The 22604-nt window shown below is 44.4% G+C and overlaps 2 long non-coding RNA genes across 2 annotated transcripts; both read left to right on the top strand.

The window, feature by feature from the left end:
- Positions 1-9258: 9258 nt before the first annotated feature.
- On the top strand, positions 9259-11014 carry LOC125536692. Its single transcript, XR_007295197.1, has 2 exons — positions 9259-9705; positions 10531-11014. It is a non-coding gene; the product is annotated as an uncharacterized LOC125536692 (long non-coding RNA).
- An 8259-nt stretch (positions 11015-19273) lies between these two features.
- LOC125536693 lies at positions 19274-21112 on the top strand. Its single transcript, XR_007295198.1, has 2 exons — positions 19274-19762; positions 20589-21112. It is a non-coding gene; the product is annotated as an uncharacterized LOC125536693 (long non-coding RNA).
- The last annotated feature ends 1492 nt before the right edge of the window (positions 21113-22604 follow it).

Here is a 22604-nt window from a genome sequence, read left to right as displayed (position 1 = left end):
CCAGCCGGCTGCCGACTGCAGCCCAACCCAACACCGACAAGACACCGACGAGACGGCCATACCTCGGACGAGACAGCTGTACCACGACGCCATCATGTACAGTGTCACCTGTCCCTGGGCACTATTCATGAAGTGACCCAGGAGACAAGCATGACACCCACACCATACCCCCATGCCCACTTGTCCATGCCACTACATAGCTTAGGAAGTAAGCTAGCCCACACTATGAAAGCTGTCATATACTCCTGGGTAGTGTTCCTCCTTCTCCCTCATGTAAGTCCAGTCAACCCATCTCATGTCACAGACAATTGGCTTCTTATCTAGCGAAACAGTCTCATAGAAATCCTGCTGCTCCTTGGTGTGAAACCTGTAGTCCACGACAGTCCTTCTCTTTGAAGCATATGGGTCTGCTTCTCTCCATTTCCTCAGCCCTGAATCTCTCCTGAGCTTCATATCCTCAGCCACAGGATGAGCATCGTTGTGCTCTGGGATCTTGGACTTTAGCTTTCTCAGGACATTCTCCTCCTCATCCTCAGCAACAGTCTCAGGCACTGGGGCCTTGTTCTTCTCAGCTGCAGGAATGTTCCTTGTATTTCTTTTAGGTTTTGGCTTGGAGGCAGCTTTGGGCTTAGATGCAGTAGCCCCTGACCTTATGGCATCACCCATCAGCTTGGGTGCCTTGGGTGCTGGTGCAGCTACCTCTTCTTCCTCTTCTTCTTCCATGATGGAAGCTTTTCCAAGCACTCTAACCACAGTCTTCTTCACCCTCTCCTTCCTTTTCTTGCCCTCAGCTGCAACTGGCTCTTGGGGAGTGGGCTTCTCAGTTGAGGCTCTTGCCTTTGACATGGGCTGCCTGCCTGTTGGCCTTTTGATTTTCAGACCTGGCTTAGTGCCTTGAGCTGGCTCAATTCTCTTGGAAGTGGCCTCTTCCTCTGCCACATAGTCCTCATCTTCGGAATCTGAAGTCCTCTTCTTCCTTTGTCTCGTGGCAGCCTTTGGCAAATTGCTAGGAGTGCTCCTGCTGCCTTCATCAGATGAACTGGAGGGACTAGTGCCCTCACTCATCACCACTTGCTGCTCTGACATATTTTGGCTATCACTTTGATCAGACATGCTGCAAACTGACTGCTGACCCTGTGAATAGATTATAGATGAGATAGAAAAGATGAGCATCACAAAATGCAGAGTATTTTCGCAAAAGAATGATCCAAAAACTTAGTTTTAGTTTCCCACTAAAATCATCTCGGATCTACCGATTTTCAAACTCGGATACCGAAGCAGTTTTGGAACCTAAACTAGTGAACTCGGTAGGACCGAGTCACAGTTTGGTGGCACCGAGACTGCTAGGGTTTCACTGAGTTCAAAAATCGGTCACACCGATAAGTAATTCTCGGTCAGACCGAGTCTCACTTGTGCAATGGCATAAGCCAAATCGGTGGGACCGAGTTTTTCAACTCGATGGGTCCGAGATAGTTTCGGCGGAAACCTAAACCTAGAATTTTCGAATCAAACCTAATCTATGAGCGTTTTGACTGGATAGAAGTTGATCAAACGTGGCAAGAATCAATATGATCACAATGTGCTAGGAATCAGATTGAGGAATAGCACAAAGATCAAGTCCATACCCTAGTTCGGCAGGGACTTGCTACGGCGGCAACGGCGGGGCAGAATTCCCGTTGACGGCGACGGACACCAGCGACTGGAGGCTGCTGGCGGCAAGAAGATGATCCGGAGACCTCGAGGGCAGAGCAAGCTATCGCGCGGGCGAAGGGGTTCGGAGAAATTTCCAAATTTTGCCCGTGACTATATATAGCCCGACCCTGTCGGTGTGACCGAGTGGAACAACTCGGTGGCACCGAAATTCATAACTGCAAGCAGTTACTGAAACTCGGTGTGACCGAAAGGTTCAAATCGGTTGCACCGAGATCGAAAACCTAGATCAACTTAATGATCTCGGTAGGACCGAAAGTAGAGTATCGGTCAGACCGAGGATCATAAAGAGGTTTTGGAAGTTTAAGTCTATGACGAATCGGGGACTCCGAGCGCTCCTCACACAGAGTGGTTCGAATCTGACTTGATCAAATTTTGTGATGCAGCATGAATAGAGTTTGAGACGAGAAGAGCATAGATAGCTAGAGGAGGTTCTTAGGCATTCTTGTCCATCCACTTGGCAAAAGAAGATAAAACCAAACAATCAAAACAATAAGTGGATGTCCTCGAATGAGTAAAATGTGCAACCAGCATGCTCACACAATAAGATGGCAAATGAAATATGTGACAAGGCATGCACAACAAATTCTAGCATCTATCAAGCAATTTGCGATGACTAGGTCATCTATATATGAGTATATTGACTTAGGAGTCAAGTGAGAGCACTTGATCATAGGTCATACTCATTGTTTAAGCTCAAGTGGGGTTACCACTTTTACATAAAGCATTTCTTTGTTCACATCTTTAGAGTTGATTTAGCTCAAGTCTTAGAGTAAAGCTCCCCCTAGATGTGATATCCCCCCTAAGAGGGATGAACTAACCTTGGGTTTTGTCGATGATGACTTCATGTAGATATTGAAGATGTGGATGCTCAATGTTGATGTAGATCTCTTGGAGCTATCCATTTGAGTGAATTGCACTTTCAATACCTACATGGGTTAGTCCCATAAGGAACAAGCAAGGATATCCATAGACATAGAGTGATGCACACAAAAGATGATGTCCATGAAAACTGTTAGGTCACCTTGTCCCTTGTCTTACCAACAAGAGGGTTTGTGACTCCTTGAACTAGTGCAAGATGTGGAAGTTGATTGCACTTGTTCTTGCCAAAATGATAAGAGTGAAGTATGTTGGCGGAGTCACCCTCAAGAACTCTCTAGTTTTTCTTCTTTTGGATCCACACCATCTTGATGGGAATCCTTGGAGTTGTAGTCGTACTTGATGAAGTGGAACTTGAAGTAGTCTTGGGAATCCACTTGACTAAGATCTTTGGAGCTTCTTCAAATGCATCAATTTCCTCTTGAAACTTGTCCTTGCCTTTTTACTTGTAGTCTTGTGGTGGAAGATCATCTTGAGCTTGTGTCCCCTTGAAAGAAGTATACTTCTCTTGTTGAGGGACAAACTTTGTCTTGGGGTATTGATCTTCTTCCCACTCAACTCCATTGGCATTGAACTTTCGTTCAAAACCAACACCTTGATTCTTCCGGTGCATTCCTTGCTTGCGCACAATTTCCTCGAATTGCTTACTCCCGGCAAGGCTTTTGTATACTCCTTTCTCTATAATTTCCTTCAATAAGCTATTTTCTTGCTCAAGTGTAACTTGGCTAAGAGAATCATTAGTGGAATCAAGAGAACTACTAGAAGCAACAATATTGGATTTAACATGATCATTGTTACTGCTAGAGGAAGAATCTTTCTTGTTAGACTTGACTTGAGGCATGTAAGTGGATAAAAGTAAACGCTTGGCAATGTAAGAAGAACTTTTCTTGCGGAGATCATCATTGATTGCTTTTAAGAACTCATGCTCTTGCTCAAGATTGAGCTTTTCAAAGCGTAATTTCTCATGAGCTCTTAAAAGTTCTCGATGATCTTCGAAGATAGTGTCATGAGCTAACTTAAGAGTTTTTAGTTCTTTAGTTAGAGACTCAATCTTCTCCTTATCATTGTCTTTCGTTTTATCTTGATTAGCATGATTAATTTGTCTTTCATCATAGTATTCATCACTAGAGTTGTCAACAAGCAAATCATCACCTAACAAGTCATCTTCATCACTATTGAAATCAACATACTCGGGGTGTGTTACCTTAGGACCTTTGGCCATGAGGCATCTTCCAATTCCCTCATTTGGTGAGTCAAATATGTCGTAGGAGTTGGTTGACACAAGTGCTAGACCGGCAACACCTTCATCTTGAGTATCTTCGGAGCTGGAGTAATAACTTCTCTCGGAGTGGCTGTCGGAGTCGGAGCCGGATACCCATTCACCAACATGAGCTTGATGTCTTCGTCTTGTGTAGCTCCTTGATAATTTTTCCTTCCTTTCCGAATCCTTACTTCTCCATGAGTATCTTCGTTCATAACGATCATCTCTGCTCCTTCTCTTTCTTGGTGGTGATTCTTTGCTTCTTCTTTTTGGAGAATCTTCTCTTCTTTTGTAGGGAGCCGTACACTCATTGGAATAGTGTCCGGGTCTTTCACAATTGTAGCAGTTTCGCTCTCGACTAGAAGATCTTTTGTCATTGTAGGACCTTGACTTGAAGCTTCTATCTTTGCTTCTACTCTTGTAGAACTTGTTGAAGTTCTTCACCATTAAGCTCAATTCTTCATTGAAGTCTTGTTTCTCACTTGATGATGTAGGGGCTTCACATGAGGCTTTATAGGCACCACTTGATTTGTTGTGAAGTTCCTCTTTATCCTTAAGTGACATCTCATGAGCAACAATTCTTCCAATCACTTCCGTTGGCTTGAGATCTTTGTAATTGGGCATCATTTGGATCAATGTGCACACGGTATCATACTTTCCATTCAAGGCTCTTAGAATCTTCTTGATGATGAATCTATCGGTCATCTCTTCACTTCCTAAGCCGGCAATCTCATTTGTGATGAGAGCAAGCCTAGAGTACATTTCGGCGACACCTTCACCATTCTTCATCTTGAACTTGTCAAGTTGGCTTTGAAGCACATCCAATTTGGATTCCTTGACAGAGTCGGTACCTTCGTGCATATCAATCAAAGTGTCCCAAATTTCCTTTGCATTCTCAAGGCGGCTGATTTTGTTGAATTCTTCGGGGCACAATCCGTTGAAGAGAATATCACAAGCTTGAGCATTGTATTGCAACATCTTCAACTCATCCACGGTAGCTTCACGGTTCGGTTCTCTCCCATTAAAGAAGTCACCTTGCAAACCAACACACACAATAGCCCAAACAGCAGGGTTATGTCCAAGAATATGCATTTTCATTTTATGCTTCCAACTAGCAAAATTAGTACCATCAAAGTAAGTACCTCTACGGTGATAATTTCCCTTGCTAGACGCCATACTCTCCTAGGTTGTGAAACCAAGGCTATGACCACCAAAAGCTATGGAGATCAAGCAAATGGAGACCAAAGCTCTGATACCACTTGTAGGATCGAAAGTATGTCTAGAGGGGGGGTGATTAGACTACTTGACCAAATAAAAACTTAACCTTCTCCCAATTTTAGTTCTTGCCAGATTTTAGCTAATTTAGAACAAGTCAAGCAATCATCACATAATTCAAGCAAGCATGCAAAGAGTATATAGGCAGCGGAAAGTAAAGCATGCAACTTGCAAGAATGTAAAGGGAAGGGTTTGGAGAAATCAAACGCTATTGGAGACACGGATGTTTTTCCCGTGGTTCGGATAGGTGGTGCTATCCTACATCCACGTTGATGGAGACTTCAACCCACGAAGGGTAACGGTTGCGCGAGTCCACACAGGACTCCACCCAAGGGTAACGGTTGCGCGAGTCCACACAGGGCTCCACCCACGAAGGGTCCACGAAGAAGCAACCGCCCACAAAGGCCACGAAGAAGCAACCTTGTCTATCCCACCATGGCCATCGCCCACGAAGGACTTGCCTCACTAGCGGTAGATCTTCACGAAGTAGGCGATCTCCTTGCCCTTACAAACTCCTTGGTTCAACTCCACAATCTTGTCGGAGGCTCCCAAGTGACACCTAGCCAATCTAGGAGACACCACTCTCCAAGAAGTAACAAATGGCGTGTTGATGATGAACTCCTTGCTCTTGTGCTTCAAATGATAGTCTCCCCAACACTCAACTCTCTCTCATAGGGTTTGGATCTGATGGAAAGAAGATTTGAGTGGAAAGCAACTTGGGAAGGCTAGAGATCAAGATTCATATGGTAGGAATGGAATATCTTGGTCTCAACACATGAGTAGGTGGTTCTCTCTCAGAACATATGAGTTGGAATGATGTATGTGTTCTGATTGCTCTCTCCACGAATGAAGAGGAGGTGGAGGGGTATATATAGCCTCCACACAAAATCCAACCGTTACATACAATTTACCAATCTCGGTGGACCGAATCAATAAGCTCGGTCGACCGAAAATTTAAAACCTTAGTGACCGTTAGTGATTTTCTGGGACTGATATGCAACTCGGTAGGACCGATACGGTTAGGGTTTGGGCATAACGTAATCTCGGTGAGACCGATTACACAAACTCGGTGGGACCGAATTTGGTAATTAGCTAACCAGAGAGTTGGTCAGGCAAACTCGGTGGGACCGATTTGCTCTTTCGGTGAGACCGAGTGAAACTCAGTGAGACCCAAAAGTTACAAAGGGGAAACACTGAGTTTACATTGCAATCTCGGTGGGACCGATTCGCTTTTTCGGTGGGACCGAAAAGTTACAAAAGGGAAACAGAGAGTTTGCAACCCCATCTCGGTGAGACCGAGATCCCTATTGGTAGGACCGAATTGCTAGAGTTTGGCAGTGGCTAATGACAAGTGAAACTCGGTGGCACCGGATAGGAAGAATCGGTAGGGCCGAGTTTGGCTTAGGGTTTAGGTCATATGTGGATATGGAAAAGTAGTTGAGGGTTTTGGAGCATATCACTAAGCACATGAAGCAAGAGGCTCATTAAGCAACACCTCATCCCTCCTTAATAGTATTGGCTCTTCCTAAAGACTCAATGTGATCTTGGATCACTAAAATATAAAATGAAGAGTCTTGAGCTTTTGAGCTTGAGCCAATCCTTTGTCCTTAGCATTTTGAGGGTTCCACTTTCACATCCATGCCATGTCAATCATTGAGCTTTCCTGAAATAATCATCTTGGAATAGTATTAGCTCAATGAGCTATATGTTGTTATGAATTACCAAAACCACCTAGGGATAGTTGCACTTTCACCCGTCCGACTGCTCTGCCCAGCCGGCTGCCGACTGCGCCAACCAGCCGGCTGCCGATTGCAGCCCAACCCGACACCGACAAGACACCGACGAGACGGCTATACCTCGAACGAGACAGCTGTACCACGACGCCATCATGTACAGTGTCACTTGTCCCTGGGCACTATTCATGAAGTGACCCAGGAGACAAGCATGACACCCACACCATACCCCCATGCCCACTTGTCCATGCCACTACATAGCTTAGGAAGTAAGCTAGCCCACACTATAAAAGGGGCACACATCCATCCATCCACTCCCTCACGCCACATTCATTTGGCCACAAGGCCACTCACGACCACAAGCCATGGCCATACTTGGCCACTAGAGCCGGCCATACGCATGCATATACGAGATCAGGTGCCCTTAGCCCTGATCTCAGATACAGCTCCAGGAGTACTTTGTACCAGATATATCAGATATACTCAGACATGCAGGAGTAGGGCTGTTATCTCTCCGGAGAGCCCTGAACCTGGGTAAACTAGAGCGTGCTACTCGCATACCTGCTCCTGATCCTATCAGCAGTAGTCTTACCCTCACACTAAGCCCTTGTGGCATCTGTCGACTCGCAAGCCCCCCGTGAGAATACCACGACACGCATGTTCACGCATGTAGTTGAAACAAAGTCAACATAGCCTTCACGATATTTATGTTCGTGGTGGATTATATCATACTCATGCTTGCATTCGGTGTTGATTAATTTTAATGCATGTTCATGACTGTGAGCCCCGTTACGTCCAACAGAGCCAGGCGTAACGGAAGCCATCACTTCAGAGTTGCGCCAGAATTAGTTAAGGAGAACAGTATCATGTACAAGACGGAGCGGCTGCCATGAGTAGGCAAGCTTTTATTATAGAGACACCTCAAGTGTCGACTAAGCCTAAGCGGCCATGACGATAGATCGTCACCCGCCTCTAGTACGAGCCTTTTCGACCAACCATGGAGGGCATCTACTCTTCATAGCTTTGATTGTCGACTTCCTCATAATCATACTCCACTTCAGTATAACCGAAGTCGTTAAAATGACCAGACTCATCATAAGTACCATTCTCTATCGCCTCGGAGTTCTCATAACTCTCTTGCTCTGAAAAACAACATAAATGTAGCTGAGTACGTATAAAATACGTACTCCGCAAGTCACCGGGAAAAGTGAATGTATGAGTTTTTAAAGAGGAAAAACTTCATCGGCCACGGCTACCACCACCGAGCCATTATCTCAAAATACTATGTAGGTAAAAATATTTTCCCTTAACCCATTTTGTTGAAAACCAAATTTTATTCATAAAATCTACTGGCGACAGAGCGACGTGGGATCTTACATCCTGTGTTAGAGGAAAACCCACACGACGCACTTCCAATCTCGGAAGCTGGGAGTGACATCACATTTACTCTGATCAGAGGTGTACTGCTTTGCCCATAGCATCACTTGGTACAAGTCGTCCATGCGCTACCCGTGCGCACGACTAGACCAAGGAACCAGAACCTTTAACCAACCCGTACACTACCTCTGCTTTCCACCTTGCCTTACTAAAGACCCGCGGGTCGAGACCGCTGACCGGCGGTACCGCCCTAGGGTGACTGTACCTACCCGGCTACAACCACCTTCTCACCCATGCAGAGGCAGCTACTTGGCATGGGTAGTCGGTTCAGCCCGTTTCATTCCAGGTCTATGGTCAGTACGATTTGCGCCGCTTTTGAAGTAAGCGCCAGTTGGTTGTGTCCTAATGTGATACCCTATGTAGAGGAGCCCGCCATCCAAGCCAACCCTACCCGGGTTGCCTTCACCAACATAAGCTCCCCTACCCACCAAATATTTATTTATAATGTAGCCCTGCCCGGGTCACAACTACTCAATACAGATACTTCACCTGATCTGGTCCAATTGCCAAATTAGTGGATCCACCTGATCCAAATCTCATTTCATTTATGAAAAATATTTATTTTTAATTCTTATGCAAAATTTTAGAAATGACCCATAGCCCAGAAAACAATTATCAAGACATGGTCAAGGAGATGACGACTTGCCGGGTAGCGCTTCGATCAACTCGGAACCACCAGACGTGGCTCCTACGGGTCCGAGATCGACTCCTGATAATTATTTCAGGAACATGTTTATATTATTAATTATTTTCCTAATTAAAAATCTAACATCCAGCAACACGGCCATGTTGAGCAAGCCACATGTAATTAACTAAGTGGTGATACGTCCTAGTGTTCCATTGAGAGATAAAATGCATTAAGCCATCCAAAACAGAGTAGCATGCATGTATGTCATCCAGTCCAGAGAGTGGTAAAAGAAATAATAAGTAAAAGAACAGTAGCCCAGTACTGTACTACTAGTACTTCGCTGGTTAAGGCCCGTGTCTATCCAGAGAGACTACTTAACTTCTCGTTGTCCCACGAACAGAACCACCCCACTCACCTCTCTCTCTCCCCAAGAACAGAGCACGGCCGCCGTCGCCTGGATCTGCCCCGTCCGGGCATCTCCGGCGACACGGCAGATACTTACAGATTCTCCTCGTCTCCCTCTACCATATCCCCCTATTTATTTGATCCGCCGCCGCCAAAAACGTCGCCACCACTCAATCCTAGCGCCGCCTGATCCAGGTCCGGTGGGCTTGCCACCGGCTGCAGCGGCAACGACGTCTCCATGCCTACATCTTCCTCCAGCAGAGCTGCACGCATGAGGCGTGCAACTACGGCCGTCAGGTGCGAGCGGCTTCACCGGCACGGCTCCGGCAACATGGCCGCTACCAGCGCCCGGCTCGCCTTTGTCTACTGCTACTAGTGTAAGTGCCAGTCCAAATTCCTCTCTGTGCAGTGTTCTTGCTTCTACTACAAGTGTTTGTGCCGTGACTCCCCTTACTGCCATGCTTCTTGTTAATCTCAAGACCAAGGAATTAATCAAGCTTTACTCTTGTGGTGTGGACGTGGTCTGCAGATTTGCTCCATATTGTTTATCATTATTTTTGGCTCTACTATGCCACCCCTGCACTACTATGATTCTTTTTATTAAGCTCAAAACTAGGAATTAACCAGTGAATCCCCACTGTTAAAGGCTTACTACAAATCTATGGGTGGCAAGTTAATTGCTTGTGATGGTTAGGTGCTGCCACAAATTAAATCTAAGTATTCCTACTGTGTGTGTGCGCACACTCCTCTCTGAACCCCACAAACAACCAAGTGAACAGCAACATTGATAGACTCAAATTATACTAAGGGAAACCGGAAAAAAATGAGTGAGATATTCTAGCAAGATTTCATTTGTGCAAAAGTTAAATGGGTTATTTTCCGGTACAGGGTATGTGCAAGTGAGACATACCATCTTGAGATTTATTTCGTAACAGAACATTAACCAACCAATGTTTACTGAAAATGACAGTGGTCAAGTAGCATACACAGATTGTCTGGCCCCAAAGCTACACATGCAATCTTAATAATGGGTTAATTTCTAAGATTTAATTCTTAGCATGTCAGATCTAATACAAGGTAGAGATGAACACACACATAGATTTTCTTTTACAGCTACACATGAATCACAAAACTGCAATGTCTTTGTTTTCCTCCATCTAGTTTATGTTTTTCTTCCATAACTATTGTTTCTCTTTTTACAGCAAGGTAAATAGATCAAGGTGAATAGATGCTTATGGACTGATTCAAACCGAGGTGGAGATAGATAAGAAATCAAGCAAGAAGGGCTAACACAACAAGATACTTGATTAGTACCTGGTGGCGCATGCAACCCAAAGAGCTTCACAGCAGGGGAGGATAGCAGTGTGGCAGAAGGTGAAAAGGCAAGGTGAAAAGGCAGAGGGGTTTCTCCAGCGGATGATTGTGTGTGGCCACAGTGAAAGGGATGGCTCCTATTTACAGTGGGGTGAATAGCTATGTCGGTTTGGAGAGGCATTACATCTGGCATGCATGCCTCCACTGGGATGTACTAGGGACAAGTGTAATTTGCTTGGCTGGCCATTAGTTGCCATTTACTTTGTGTGAAGGAAATGAGACAAGGGTCTATAAAATATAGGGAGGTTTGGAGAAGAATTGTTGTGCATGACTAAATGCTATTAGCTGTAATAAAAATAATAATTAAGTGTAGTTATTTCTATTATTTTAATTAATGTTTTGGCAACGCCGTTGAAATTATCGTTATCAAATTTTATTACTATTTATTTATTTTATGGTTTTTACATCCTTTCCTCCTTAGAGAAAATTTCATCCTCGAAATTTGTTGAGTCGCACCTTGAAAAGGTAAGGATATTTTTCTCGGAGGTCATCTTCTTTTTCCCAAGTTGTTTCTCGCACCGGATGATTTCCCCATTGCACCTTGCAATATTTAATTGTTTTACTCCTGAGTTTCTTTTCCTCGGTGTCCAAAATACGACTAGGATGCTTCTCATATGTTAGGTCCTTTCGGAGGGTTAATTCTTCCTTCGAGACTCTCAAATGGTGACTTTACGCTCTTGCGTAATTGGGAAACATGAAATACATCATGAATCCCTTGTAGGTGCACTGGCAATTCTAATTTGTATGCCACTGTCCCTTTTCTTTTTAAGATCCGATAGGGACCAATATATCACGGACTTAGTTTTCCTTGTACTGCAAAGTGCTTGACACCTTTAATTGGTGAGACTTTTAAATAAAGAAAGTCTCCGGGTTGGTATTGTATATCGCGTCGTCTCCTGTCCACATAGCTCTTTTGCCGGGTTTGTGCTGTCTTGAGCCGCTCTCTAATTATACGGACTTTTTCCGCGGTTTCTTGGACCAAGTCGGGTGCTAAGAGTTTCTTTTCTCCGGTTTCCACCCAACATATTGGGGTTCGGCATCTTCAACCGTATAAGGCTTCAAATGGGGACATACCAATACTAGCTTGGTAGCTATTGTTATACGCAAACTCTGCTAAGGGTAAGTGCTTGCTTCATGAGTCACCAAAATCTAGCACGCAAGCCCTTAGCATGTCTTCTATGATTTGGTTCACCCTCTCGACTTGACCGCTAGTCTGGGGGTGATAAGCGGTACTAAAATCCAATTTTGTTCCTAACGCTTCTTGTAATTTTTCCCAGAACTTGGATGTAAACATAGATCCACGATCTGACACTATTTTGGAAGGTGTTCCATGTAGAGCTACTATCCTGTGGATATATAGCTCAGCCAATTTTTCCCTGGAGCAACCCGGGGCTAAAGGGATAAAACGGGCAGATTTAGTGAGTCGGTCAACTATGACCCATATGATTTCCTCTCGATTTCTTGTCTTGGGCAGTCCGGTGATAAAGTCCATGTGGATTTCCTCCCATTTCCATTGCGGAATTTGGAGATGTTGCAACAATCCTGGTGGTCGCTGGTGTTCTGCCTTTACTTTCTTACAAGTGTCACACTCGTCCACATACTGAGCAATTTCTCTTTTCATATTTCTCCACCAAAATGTACCTTTAACATCACGGTACATTTTTGTGCTACCAGGGTGTATGGTGTACGGAGTGTTGTGTGCCTCCTGGAGTATTATTTGCTTAATATCAAGGATATTTGGCACACATAATCGGGTGAAACTCTGATGGTTGACCTTCTTGTATTCTGCGTTTTTCCTCACAAATGAACTCATCTTTGGTTTGGTTTTCCTTGATTTCGTCCAACAAATTGGGTCTGATTGTTAATGTAGTTAGGATTTTCTCACCCGGTTTATGTATGAATTCAATTCCCATCATTCCCAGCTCATGTATCAGATGCTTATCATAGGTTGGGAATCTTGACATAATTGCATGAGGTTTTTCGGCTAAGGGCGTCTGCCACCACATTAGCCTTTCCTGGGTGGTAGTTAACACTAAGGTCATAATCCTTAATGAGTTCTAACCACCGTCTTTGTCTCATATTCAACTCCTTTTGCGTGAAGATATACTTGAGGCTTTTATGGTCCGTGTATAGTTCACAACGGTTTCCATAAAGGTAGTGCCTCCACATCTTCAACGCAAATACCACTGCAGCTAACTCGAGGTCATGGGTGGGGTAGTTTTGTTCATGGGGCTTTAACTGGCGAGAGGCATAGGCTATGACTCTCCCATCTTGCATTAGCACACATCCTAAACCAACTCTAGAGGCATCGCAATATACTGTGAATGCTTTGCCTGGTTCGGGTAGAGCCAATACAGGAGTGGTTGTGAGCCGTTTCTTTAACTCCTGAAAACTTTGCTCACACTTGTCATTCCAGTCAAATGGAACTCCCTTCCTTAGTAATTTGGTCATAGGGGCTGCTTTCTGGGAGAAGCCTTCTATGAACCTCCGATATATCCAGCTAAACCAAGGAAGCTACGAATCTCTGTTACGTTGGTTGGGGATTTCCATGCCAACATTGCATCCACCTTAGCAGGGTCTACAGCTATCCCTTTCCCTGATATAATGTGTCCTAAGAAGGACACTTCTTCTAGCCAAAATTCACACTTTTTGAATTTGTCATAGAGTTGTTTTTCTCTCAAGGTCTGCTATCCGGAGGTGTTCAGTATGTTCCTCGATACTTCGAGAGTATACGAGGATATCATCGATGAACACTACCACAAACTTGTCTAAGTAGGGCATGAGGACTAGGTTCATCAGGTTCATGAAAACTGCTGGTGCATTTGTGAGCCTGAAGGGAACAACCATGAATTCATGGTGACCATATCGGGTTATGAAAGTAGTCTTAGGTATATGTTCTTCCTTTACTTTTAGTTGGTGGTACCCTGACCGGAGATCTATTTTTGAGAAGACGGTAGCTCCTTTCAATTGGTCAAATAGATCATCTATTCGGGGTAGTGGGTACTTATTCTTAATGGTCGCCTCATTCAAGGCTCGATAATCCACACATAGCCTCATACTTCCGTCCTTTTTCTTAACAAATAAGACTGGTGCTGCCCAAGGTGACACACTTGGTCGAATAAACCCCTTTTCTTCTAGTTCATCCAATTGTTTTCTTAATTCCTTTAGTTCTTCCGCGGACATACGGTATGCTCGTTTTGATATGGGTGACGTACCTGGGATGATATCAATTGTGAACTCTATCTCCCTGTCTGGTGGCATCCCGGGTAATTCTTCCGGAAATACGTCCAAAAATTCTTGGACTACAGGTACATCTTTAGCCTCCTTTTTGTCCAAAGTGGCTATTGAGGCTTGGTTTGATTTTGCTCGGGTTCTTCTACTATTAAAGGTTATCCGTTTATTTTCTGGGCTTCTCAAGGATATGGATTTTTCTGCACAATCCATTCTTGCTCCATGACTCGCTAACCAGTCCATTCCAAGAATAACGTCTAACCCTCTTAGGCCAATGACAAATAGGCTAGCATTAAAGGTTATGCCCTCAATGCAAATGGGACGATTGTGGCAGACATGTTCAACAATTATTGGGCCTCCAGGTGAATCTACTTTTATGGGTTTGGCTAGGGGGGTCCGGTCCAGATTATGCGTCTCAACAAAGCGTTGCGATATGAAAGAATGTGTTGCTCCTGGGTCAAACAATACTAGTCCTACTCCGGGAGGGATTAGTAGGTTACCCGTCACTATGTCTGAAGCCGATTCCACTTGTACCACATCCATATGTGCCAGACAGAATGGTCCACGTGCAAGACCGCCACGACCACGCCCGCGGTTGGCAGTGGACGCACTCCCATGTACTTGTGCTGAATTAGCCTGGCGCTTATTTTGAGGTGGAATAGCTCCATTTGTGCTAGATTGTGGTTGACCCTTGCTTGGGCACTGATTTTTGTAATGTCCCTTTTGTCCACAACCAAAACAGACAACACTCGCCTTTGGGCAATCTCGAGCCAAGTGTGGTCCACTGCACACGTGACATTTGATAGGGGCTCTCAGAGGCATAAAAGGTGGTCTAGGAGCTTGACGGAAAGGAGGACGGATGGGCCCGACCATTGGCACGCGGACTAGGCCAACCGGATGATTCCCACTTCTCATGGCAAACCTTGGGTCCATCCTAGCTTTCTTCCTTCGCTCTTCCTCTACAGCGATTTGTCGGTTCTCAATTGTAATGACTCGGTCTACTAGTTCCCGAAACTCGGTTATTTTTATAGGAGCTATAATAAGCTGTATGGACGGGTTCAATCCTTCTATGAACCGGTACAACTTTTTGGTCTCAGTGTTTGTGTCCTCTGGTGCATAGCGGGATAGTGAGTTAAACTCATCTAGGTACTATGTGATGGTCTTAGACCCTTGCTTGAGGTTCAGGAATTCCTTCCTCTTTATTTCCATCGCACTTTGCGGGACGTAGTTATCTCGAAATCTCCTCTTAAATTCGTCCCAAGTAACTATGTGGTTTTCGGGTATGATAATTTGGACATTTCTCCACCATGTGGCAGCAGGACCAATTAACTGATGGGACGCATACCGAACTTTTTCTTGGTCCGTGCATCCCACAGTGTTAAGTTTCAGCTCTATGTCCATCAACCAATCATCTGCGGCTAATGGATCTGTGGCGGTTGAGAAGGTTGGTGGTCTAGTCTTTTGGAAGTCTCCAATCGTGACACCTTGTTCTGGGTTTTTAGTCAGTTGGCCTCTCATCATACCGAACATTTGCTCCATGAACTTATTCTGGTGTTCTAAAGAATCTCGACAAGACTGCTCCATCCACTGATATATTAGAGAAAGTTGATCGGATCCCGGGGCATGATGGGGTAATGGTGGAGGTGGTGGTAACGTCACTCTAGACGGCAAATCTGCCATGTTCCTTAGCGACTCGGGTGCTAAATCTGATGGGTTCCCATTGTCTTCAAACGACTGACTACCAGATGCCATCGCTACCGATCTGGTGGGCAAGGCATAGGTTATAACGATAGCTACTACATGTGAAAGTATTTTATTTATTTGATTAGAGGTGGGATTTTAGCTCAAACAGTACACTTCACGCTTCTTGTTTTGGAGCATCAATTTAAACAGTGCACTTAACAGCGGCATACTACAAAATTTTGCAAAATATTTTTTTTGACTTGTTGTTGGCCGAAGAATAAAAGCAGTCAAACAAAGTGTTTTTTTAACAGAGGCAAGAGATTAATCACAAGTCAAAAATAGAGCCATTTGCACGTGCACATGCACACACAAGTTCTTCACGTACTGCATTAAAAGCATGCAATCATCAAGTGTGAGATACATCAATTGAACTCATGAAGTGCTAGGAAAAATGTAGCAATATCAGCACGTAATATAAATACTAGCCAAACACGTGATGTACCAAAGGCATGTACTTGAATGAAGAGATCATTCAAAAAAAATCTACCATACATCAGACGCCATTATGAGACATTGGCAACAATGTGGTAACAACATCACATACAGTATTCCATCATTCAGAGCAAGGAGCATAAAAAGAACCAGAATTTAAAATGAATATGGAGGCATGGCATATGCATCACACGAGACCATCTAGTAATAGAATATCAGTACATCCATAAGTCCACCAGTCCACATGGATACATCACATATCATAGCAGCAACACCACACATGACTCTGTGTTGCACATCATCAAGCTACCACGACTATCTACACGTGTACCTGGAACAAAAGTATACCTGCCGACCTATCTGTCCGTCAGAACTAGTCTGGCTAACTACGGCTGTGCAAACTCTGGAAGGGTAGCTACGGCTACCAAGACCTTTCCAGATATGTACAGAATCCAAAAGGACAGCCTCCATGCATCTGCCTAAACATCTAATAAGTGGCGGAACCAACTCTGGGAGGTGTATCTATGATGCTACAATCTTGCCAGAATACTAACTACTAGTAGTAGTAGCACGTCAATCCTCCCTGACAAGAGGACTAGGTGAAACGGTGAGGAGCAAGTCAGGGTCGAGGGCAGAAGTCGGTGCAGGTAGAGACACACTCGGTGCAGCAGCGTCAGACTCGGGTGCGCTGATGGTGCTAAGAGGGTACTCAGAGGGAGTGTGCTCAGAGGGTGTGACGTCGGAAGCGACACGAAGGTACTCCGGGGGCTGAGAAGACACTTGGCGGGAGTCGAGTGCTAGAAGCTCTGAGTAAGTGACGCCAATCACTGAAAAGTCGGGGGTGCCATCGGGAGAAGGTGGAGCAGAGTCGGTAGCTGGAGAACCTGGTGGAGTGTGGGGAGTGTGCTCTGGAGGTGGTGGGACTACAACGGAACTCAGAGTAGGAGCAACTTGAGAGGAAGGCTCGTCGGCGACAAGAGACTCCTGGTCAATCGGGTACCCTACCCGGCCTGGAGAGGCGGAAGGTGAGCTGTCGATCTGAAGAGGGTTGAGGGCCATACACAGACGGGTGTAGTCCCTCAACGCAGTGGACATCTCACTGTTCGCCCGCTCAAGCTAGGAACAGCGCCTCTGAACAGTGTCAACCTGATCTAATAGGTCCTGAACAAGCTGAGGTGCAGGTGGACGCTCGTACGGTGTGGAGGGACGCGATGCTGCACGAGAGGAGGAACCCCTGATAACTCTAGGAGCTGGGTGGTCTGCACGAGCAGGTGGGACTGTCGGGTAAAGAGGTGGACGAGCGGCAGTCGAAGCTGGTGGTGGTAAAAATGTGGGAGGTAGAACAGGAGGACGTGGTGAAAGTGGAGGGAAAGTGGAAGTGGACGCAAAAGGCGAAGGAGCGACAATGGGCATAGGTGTAGATGAACTCCTTGCCTCCTCTAGCTGATGAGGCCACTCGCCTCTGCCCACGTACTGAAGGAGAGGGTGGTAAGCGTGGAAAAGGTGTAAAGCGGCATCCCGTGCCGCACCCTGAAGTGCTGAAACAAAGTCGTAACGTGCAACACTGTACCTAGAAGGGACATCTAAGCTCTCAGGAATGTGCACTGTGACTAAGTACCCCATGGAACACGGGTCGTGAAACACTGTGTAGTACGGTGCAATCAACACACCCAGAAGACCAAGAAGCTCAACCAAGAACATAGCAAAACCACCATACTCAGCACCCGTACCAAACATCCTACCACTCGTCATCCTACATTAAGCAATTTAAGAATTTAGTTAGTTATAACACAGTGTAAAATTAATTTTACCAAGGACAGTAAATAAATAAATAAACACATTTTTCTTGCATAATTGTGTGGTCTAAATTACTTAATCTTCACTTGACTTGAGTCATTTTTTTAAAGAAAACTTTTAGTTTATTTTAGGTAAGGAGGGAACCTATCTTTCCTAGGGCTCAGACGGTTTCTAATCAATTACATGACTGTTTCCTTAACGTTGCTCTGATACCACCTCTTCTGTGACGCCCCGTTACGTCCAACAGAGCCAGGCGTAACGGAAGCCGTCACTTCAGAGTTGCGCCAGGATCAGTTAAGGAGAACAGTATCATGTACAAGACGGAGCGGTTGCCATGAGTAGGCAAGCTTTTATTACATAGACACCTCAAGTGTCGACTAAGCCTAAGCGGCCATGACGATAGATCGTCACCCGCCTCTAGTACGAGCCTTTTCAACCAACCATGGAGGGCATCTACTCTTCATAGCCTTGATTGTCGACTTCCTCATAATCATACTCCACTTCAGTATAACCGAAGTCGTTAAAATGACCAGACTCATCATAAGTACCATTCTCTATCGCCTCGGAGTTCTCATAACTCTCTTGCTCTGAAAAACAACATAAATGTAGTTGAGTACGTATAAAATACGTACTCCGCAAGTCACCGGGAAAAGTGAATGTATGAGTTTTTAAAGAGGAAAAACTTCATCGGCCACGGCTACCACCACCGAGCCATTATCTCAAAATACTATGTAGGTAAAAATATTTTCCCTTAACCCATTTTGTTGAAAACCAAATTTTATTCATAAAATCTACTGGCGACAGAGCGACGTGGGATCTTACATCCTGTGTTAGAGGAAAACCCACACGACGCACTTCCAATCTCGGAAGCTGGGAGTGACATCACATTTACTCTGATCAGAGGTGTACTGCTTTGCCCATAGCATCACTTGGTACAAGTCGTCCAATTGCCAAATTAGTGGATCCACCTGATCCAAATCTCATTTCATTTATGAAAAATATTTATTTTTAATTCTTATGCAAAATTTTAGAAATGACCCATAGCCCAGAAAACAATTATCAAGACATGGTCAAGGAGATGACGACTTGCCGGGTAGCGCTTCGATCAACTCGGAACCACCAGACGTGGCTCCTACGGGTCCGAGATCGACTCCTGATAATTATTTCAGGAACATGTTTATATTATTATTTATTTTCCTAATTAAAAATCTAACATACAGCAACACGGCCATGTTGAGCAAGCCACATGTAATTAACTAAGTGGTGATACGTCCTAGTGTTCCATTGAGAGATAAAATGCATTAAGCCATCCAAAACCAGAGTAGCATGCATGTATGTCATCCAGTCCAGAGAGTGGTAAAAGAAATGATAAGTAAAAAGAACAGTAGCCCAGTACTGTACTACTAGTACTTCGCTGGTTAAGGCCCGTGTCTATCCAGAGAGACTACTTAACTTCTCGTTGTCCCACGAACAGAACCAGCCCACTCACCTCTCTCTCTCCCCCAAGAACAGAACACGGCCGCCGTCGCCTCGATCTGTCCCGTCCGGGCATCTCCGGCGACACGGCAGATACTTATAGATTCTCCTCGTCTCCCTCTACCATATCCCCCTATTTATTTGATCCGCCGCCGCCAAAAACGTCGCCACCACTCAATCCTAGCGCCGCCTGATCCAGGTCCGGTGGGCTTGCCACCGGCTACAGCGGCAACGACGTCTCCATGCCTACATCTTCCTCCAGCAGAGCTGCACGCATGAGGCGTGCAACTACGGCCGTCAGGTGCGAGCGGCTTCACCGGCGCGGCTCCGGCAACATGGCCGCTACCAGCGCCCGGCTCGCCTTTGTCTACTGCTACTAGTGTAAGTGCCAGTCCAAATTCCTCTCTGTGCAGTGTTCTTGCTTCTACTACAAGTGTTTGTGCCGTGACTCCCCTTACTGCCATGCTTCTTGTTAATCTCAAGACCAAGGAATTAATCAAGCTTTACTCTTGTGGTGTGGACGTGGTCTGCAGATTTGCTCCATATTGTTTACCATTATTTTTGGCTCTACTATGCTATCCCTGCACTACTATGATTCTTTTTATTAAGCTCAAAACTAGGAATTAACCAGTGAATCCCCACTGTTAAAGGCTTACTACAAATCTATGGGTGGCAAGTTAATTGCTTGTGATGGTTAGGTGCTGCCACAAATTAAATCTAAGTATTCCTACTGTGTGTGTGCGCACACTCCTCTCTGAACCCCACAAACAACCAAGTGAACAGCAACATTGATAGACTCAAATTATACTAAGGGAAACCGGAAAAAAAATGAGTGAGATATTCTAGCAAGATTTCATTTGTGCAAAAGTTAAATGGGTTATTTTCCGGTACAGGGTATGTGCAAGTGAGACATACCATCTTGAGATTTATTTCTTAACAGAACATTAACCAACCAATGTTTACTGAAAATGACAGTGGTCAAGTAGCATACACAGATTGTCCGGCCCCAAAGCTACACATGCAATCTTAATAATGGGTTAATTTCTAAGATTTAATTCTTAGCATGTCAGATCTAATACAAGGTAGAGATGAACACACACATAGATTTTCTTTTACAGCTACACATGAATCACAAAACTGCAATGTCTTTGTTTTCCTCCATCTAGTTTATGTTTTTTTTCACTAACTATTGTTTCTCTTTTTACAGCAAGGTAAATAGATCAAGGTGAATAGATGCTTATGGACTGATTCAAACCGAGGTGGAGATAGATAAGAAATCAAGCAAGAAGGGCTAACACAACAAGGTACTTGATTAGTACCTGGTGGCGCATGCAACCCAAAGAGCTTCACAGCAGGGGAGGATAGCAGTGTGGCAGAAGGTGAAAAAGCAGAGGGTTTCTCCAGCGGATGATTGTGTGTGGCCACGGTGAAAGGGATGGCTCCTATTTATAGTGGGGTGAATAGCTATGTCTGGTTTGGAGAGGCATTACATCTGGCATGCATGCGTGGTTAGTCTTGCATGCATGCCTCCACTTGTGTCTCTTGTAGGTTGTACTAGGGACAAGTGTAATTTGCTTGGCTGGCCACTAGTTGGCATTTACTTTGTGTGAAGGAAATGAGACAAGGGTCTATAAAATATAGGGAGGTTTTGAGAAGAATTGTTGTGCATGACTAAATGCTATTAGCTGTAATAAAAATAATAATTAAGTGTAGTTATTTCTATTATTTTAATTAATGTTTTGGCGACGCCGTTGAAATTATCGTTATCTAATTTTATTACTATTTATTTATTTATTTATTTTACGGTTTTTGTAATGACTGTTGTCACTCTCTAGCTGGTCGCTTCTCAGTTTTTTTCTAGCCTTCATCTGTACTAAGCGGGAATACTGCTTGTGCATCCAATCCCTTAAACCCCAAAGTTATTCCATATGAGTCCACCATACCTACCTATATACGATACTTACCTGTCGTTCCAAGTAAATTTGTATGTGCCAAACTCTAAACCTTCAAATAGATATTCTATTTTGTATGCTCGAATAGCTCATGTGTCAAGTAGGGCTGTCTATATCTTCCATGTTAGGCGGGTTATTCTCAAGAGGAGTGGACTCCGCTCCTCACTCACGAGAAAATGGCTAGTCACCGGGATGCCCAGTCCCATGCTTTATGCAAATCAAATCAAAATAATTGCAAACAAAACTCCCCCTGAGACTCTTGTTAGTTGGAGGCACTCGTTGTTTCGAGCAAGCCATGGATTGATGCTTGTTGGTGGAGGAGGAGTATAAACTTTACCATTCTATTTGGGAACCGCCTATAATGTGTGTAGTATGGAAGATATCGTCATCTCTTGGTTGTTATGTTGACAATGAAAGTATACCGCTCAAAATATTATTCACCTCTGTTTCAAAACCGAGCTCTGGCACCTCTACAAATCCCTGCTTCCCTCTGCGAAGGGCCTATCTATTTACTTTTATGTTGAGTCATCATCCTCTTATTAAAAAGCACCAGTTGGAGAGCACAACTGTCATTTGCATTCATTACTATTAGTTTACATTGAGTATGACTTGACTGGATCTCTTTTACCATGAATTACAATGTCTAGTCAGTCCTTGATCTTTAAATGTGTTCTGCATTTATGTTTTGTGGTCTCACAAAGGGCTAGCGAGATACCATCTTGTTATATCATATTATGATTGTTTTGAGAAAGTGTTGTCATCCGAGATTTATTATTACTGCTCGCTAGTTGATTATGCCATTGATATGAGTAAACAAGAGACCTAAGCGTTATTGTGAATATGGTTAGTTTATAATCTTTGCTGAAAACTTGAATGTTGGCTTTACATATTTACAACAACAAGAGCAAACAGAGTTTGTAAAAGTTTCTCTTTATCACTTTCAGTTTGTCAACTAAATTGCTTGAGGACAAGCAAAGGTTTAAACTTGGGGGAGTTGATACGTCTCCGTCATATCTACTTTTTCAAACACTTTTGCCCTTGTTTTGAACTCTAACTTGCATGATTTGAATGAAACTAACCCGCGCTGACTCTGTTTTCAGCAGAATTGCCATGGTGTTATTTATGTGCAGACACAAAAGTTTTCGGAATGACCTGAAACTTCATGGAACGTCTATTTGGAAATAATAAAAAATCCTTGCAAAAGATGAAGACCAGGGGGCCCACACCCTAGCCACGAGGGTGGGGGCGCGCATGCCCCCCTGGGCGCGCCC

This window comes from Triticum urartu, chromosome 2 (genome assembly GCF_003073215.2).
Source record: "Triticum urartu cultivar G1812 chromosome 2, Tu2.1, whole genome shotgun sequence".
NCBI lineage: Eukaryota > Viridiplantae > Streptophyta > Magnoliopsida > Poales > Poaceae > Triticum > Triticum urartu.
Note: the sequence above shows the minus strand (reverse complement) of the source record. Positions and strands in the feature narration are given on the sequence as shown.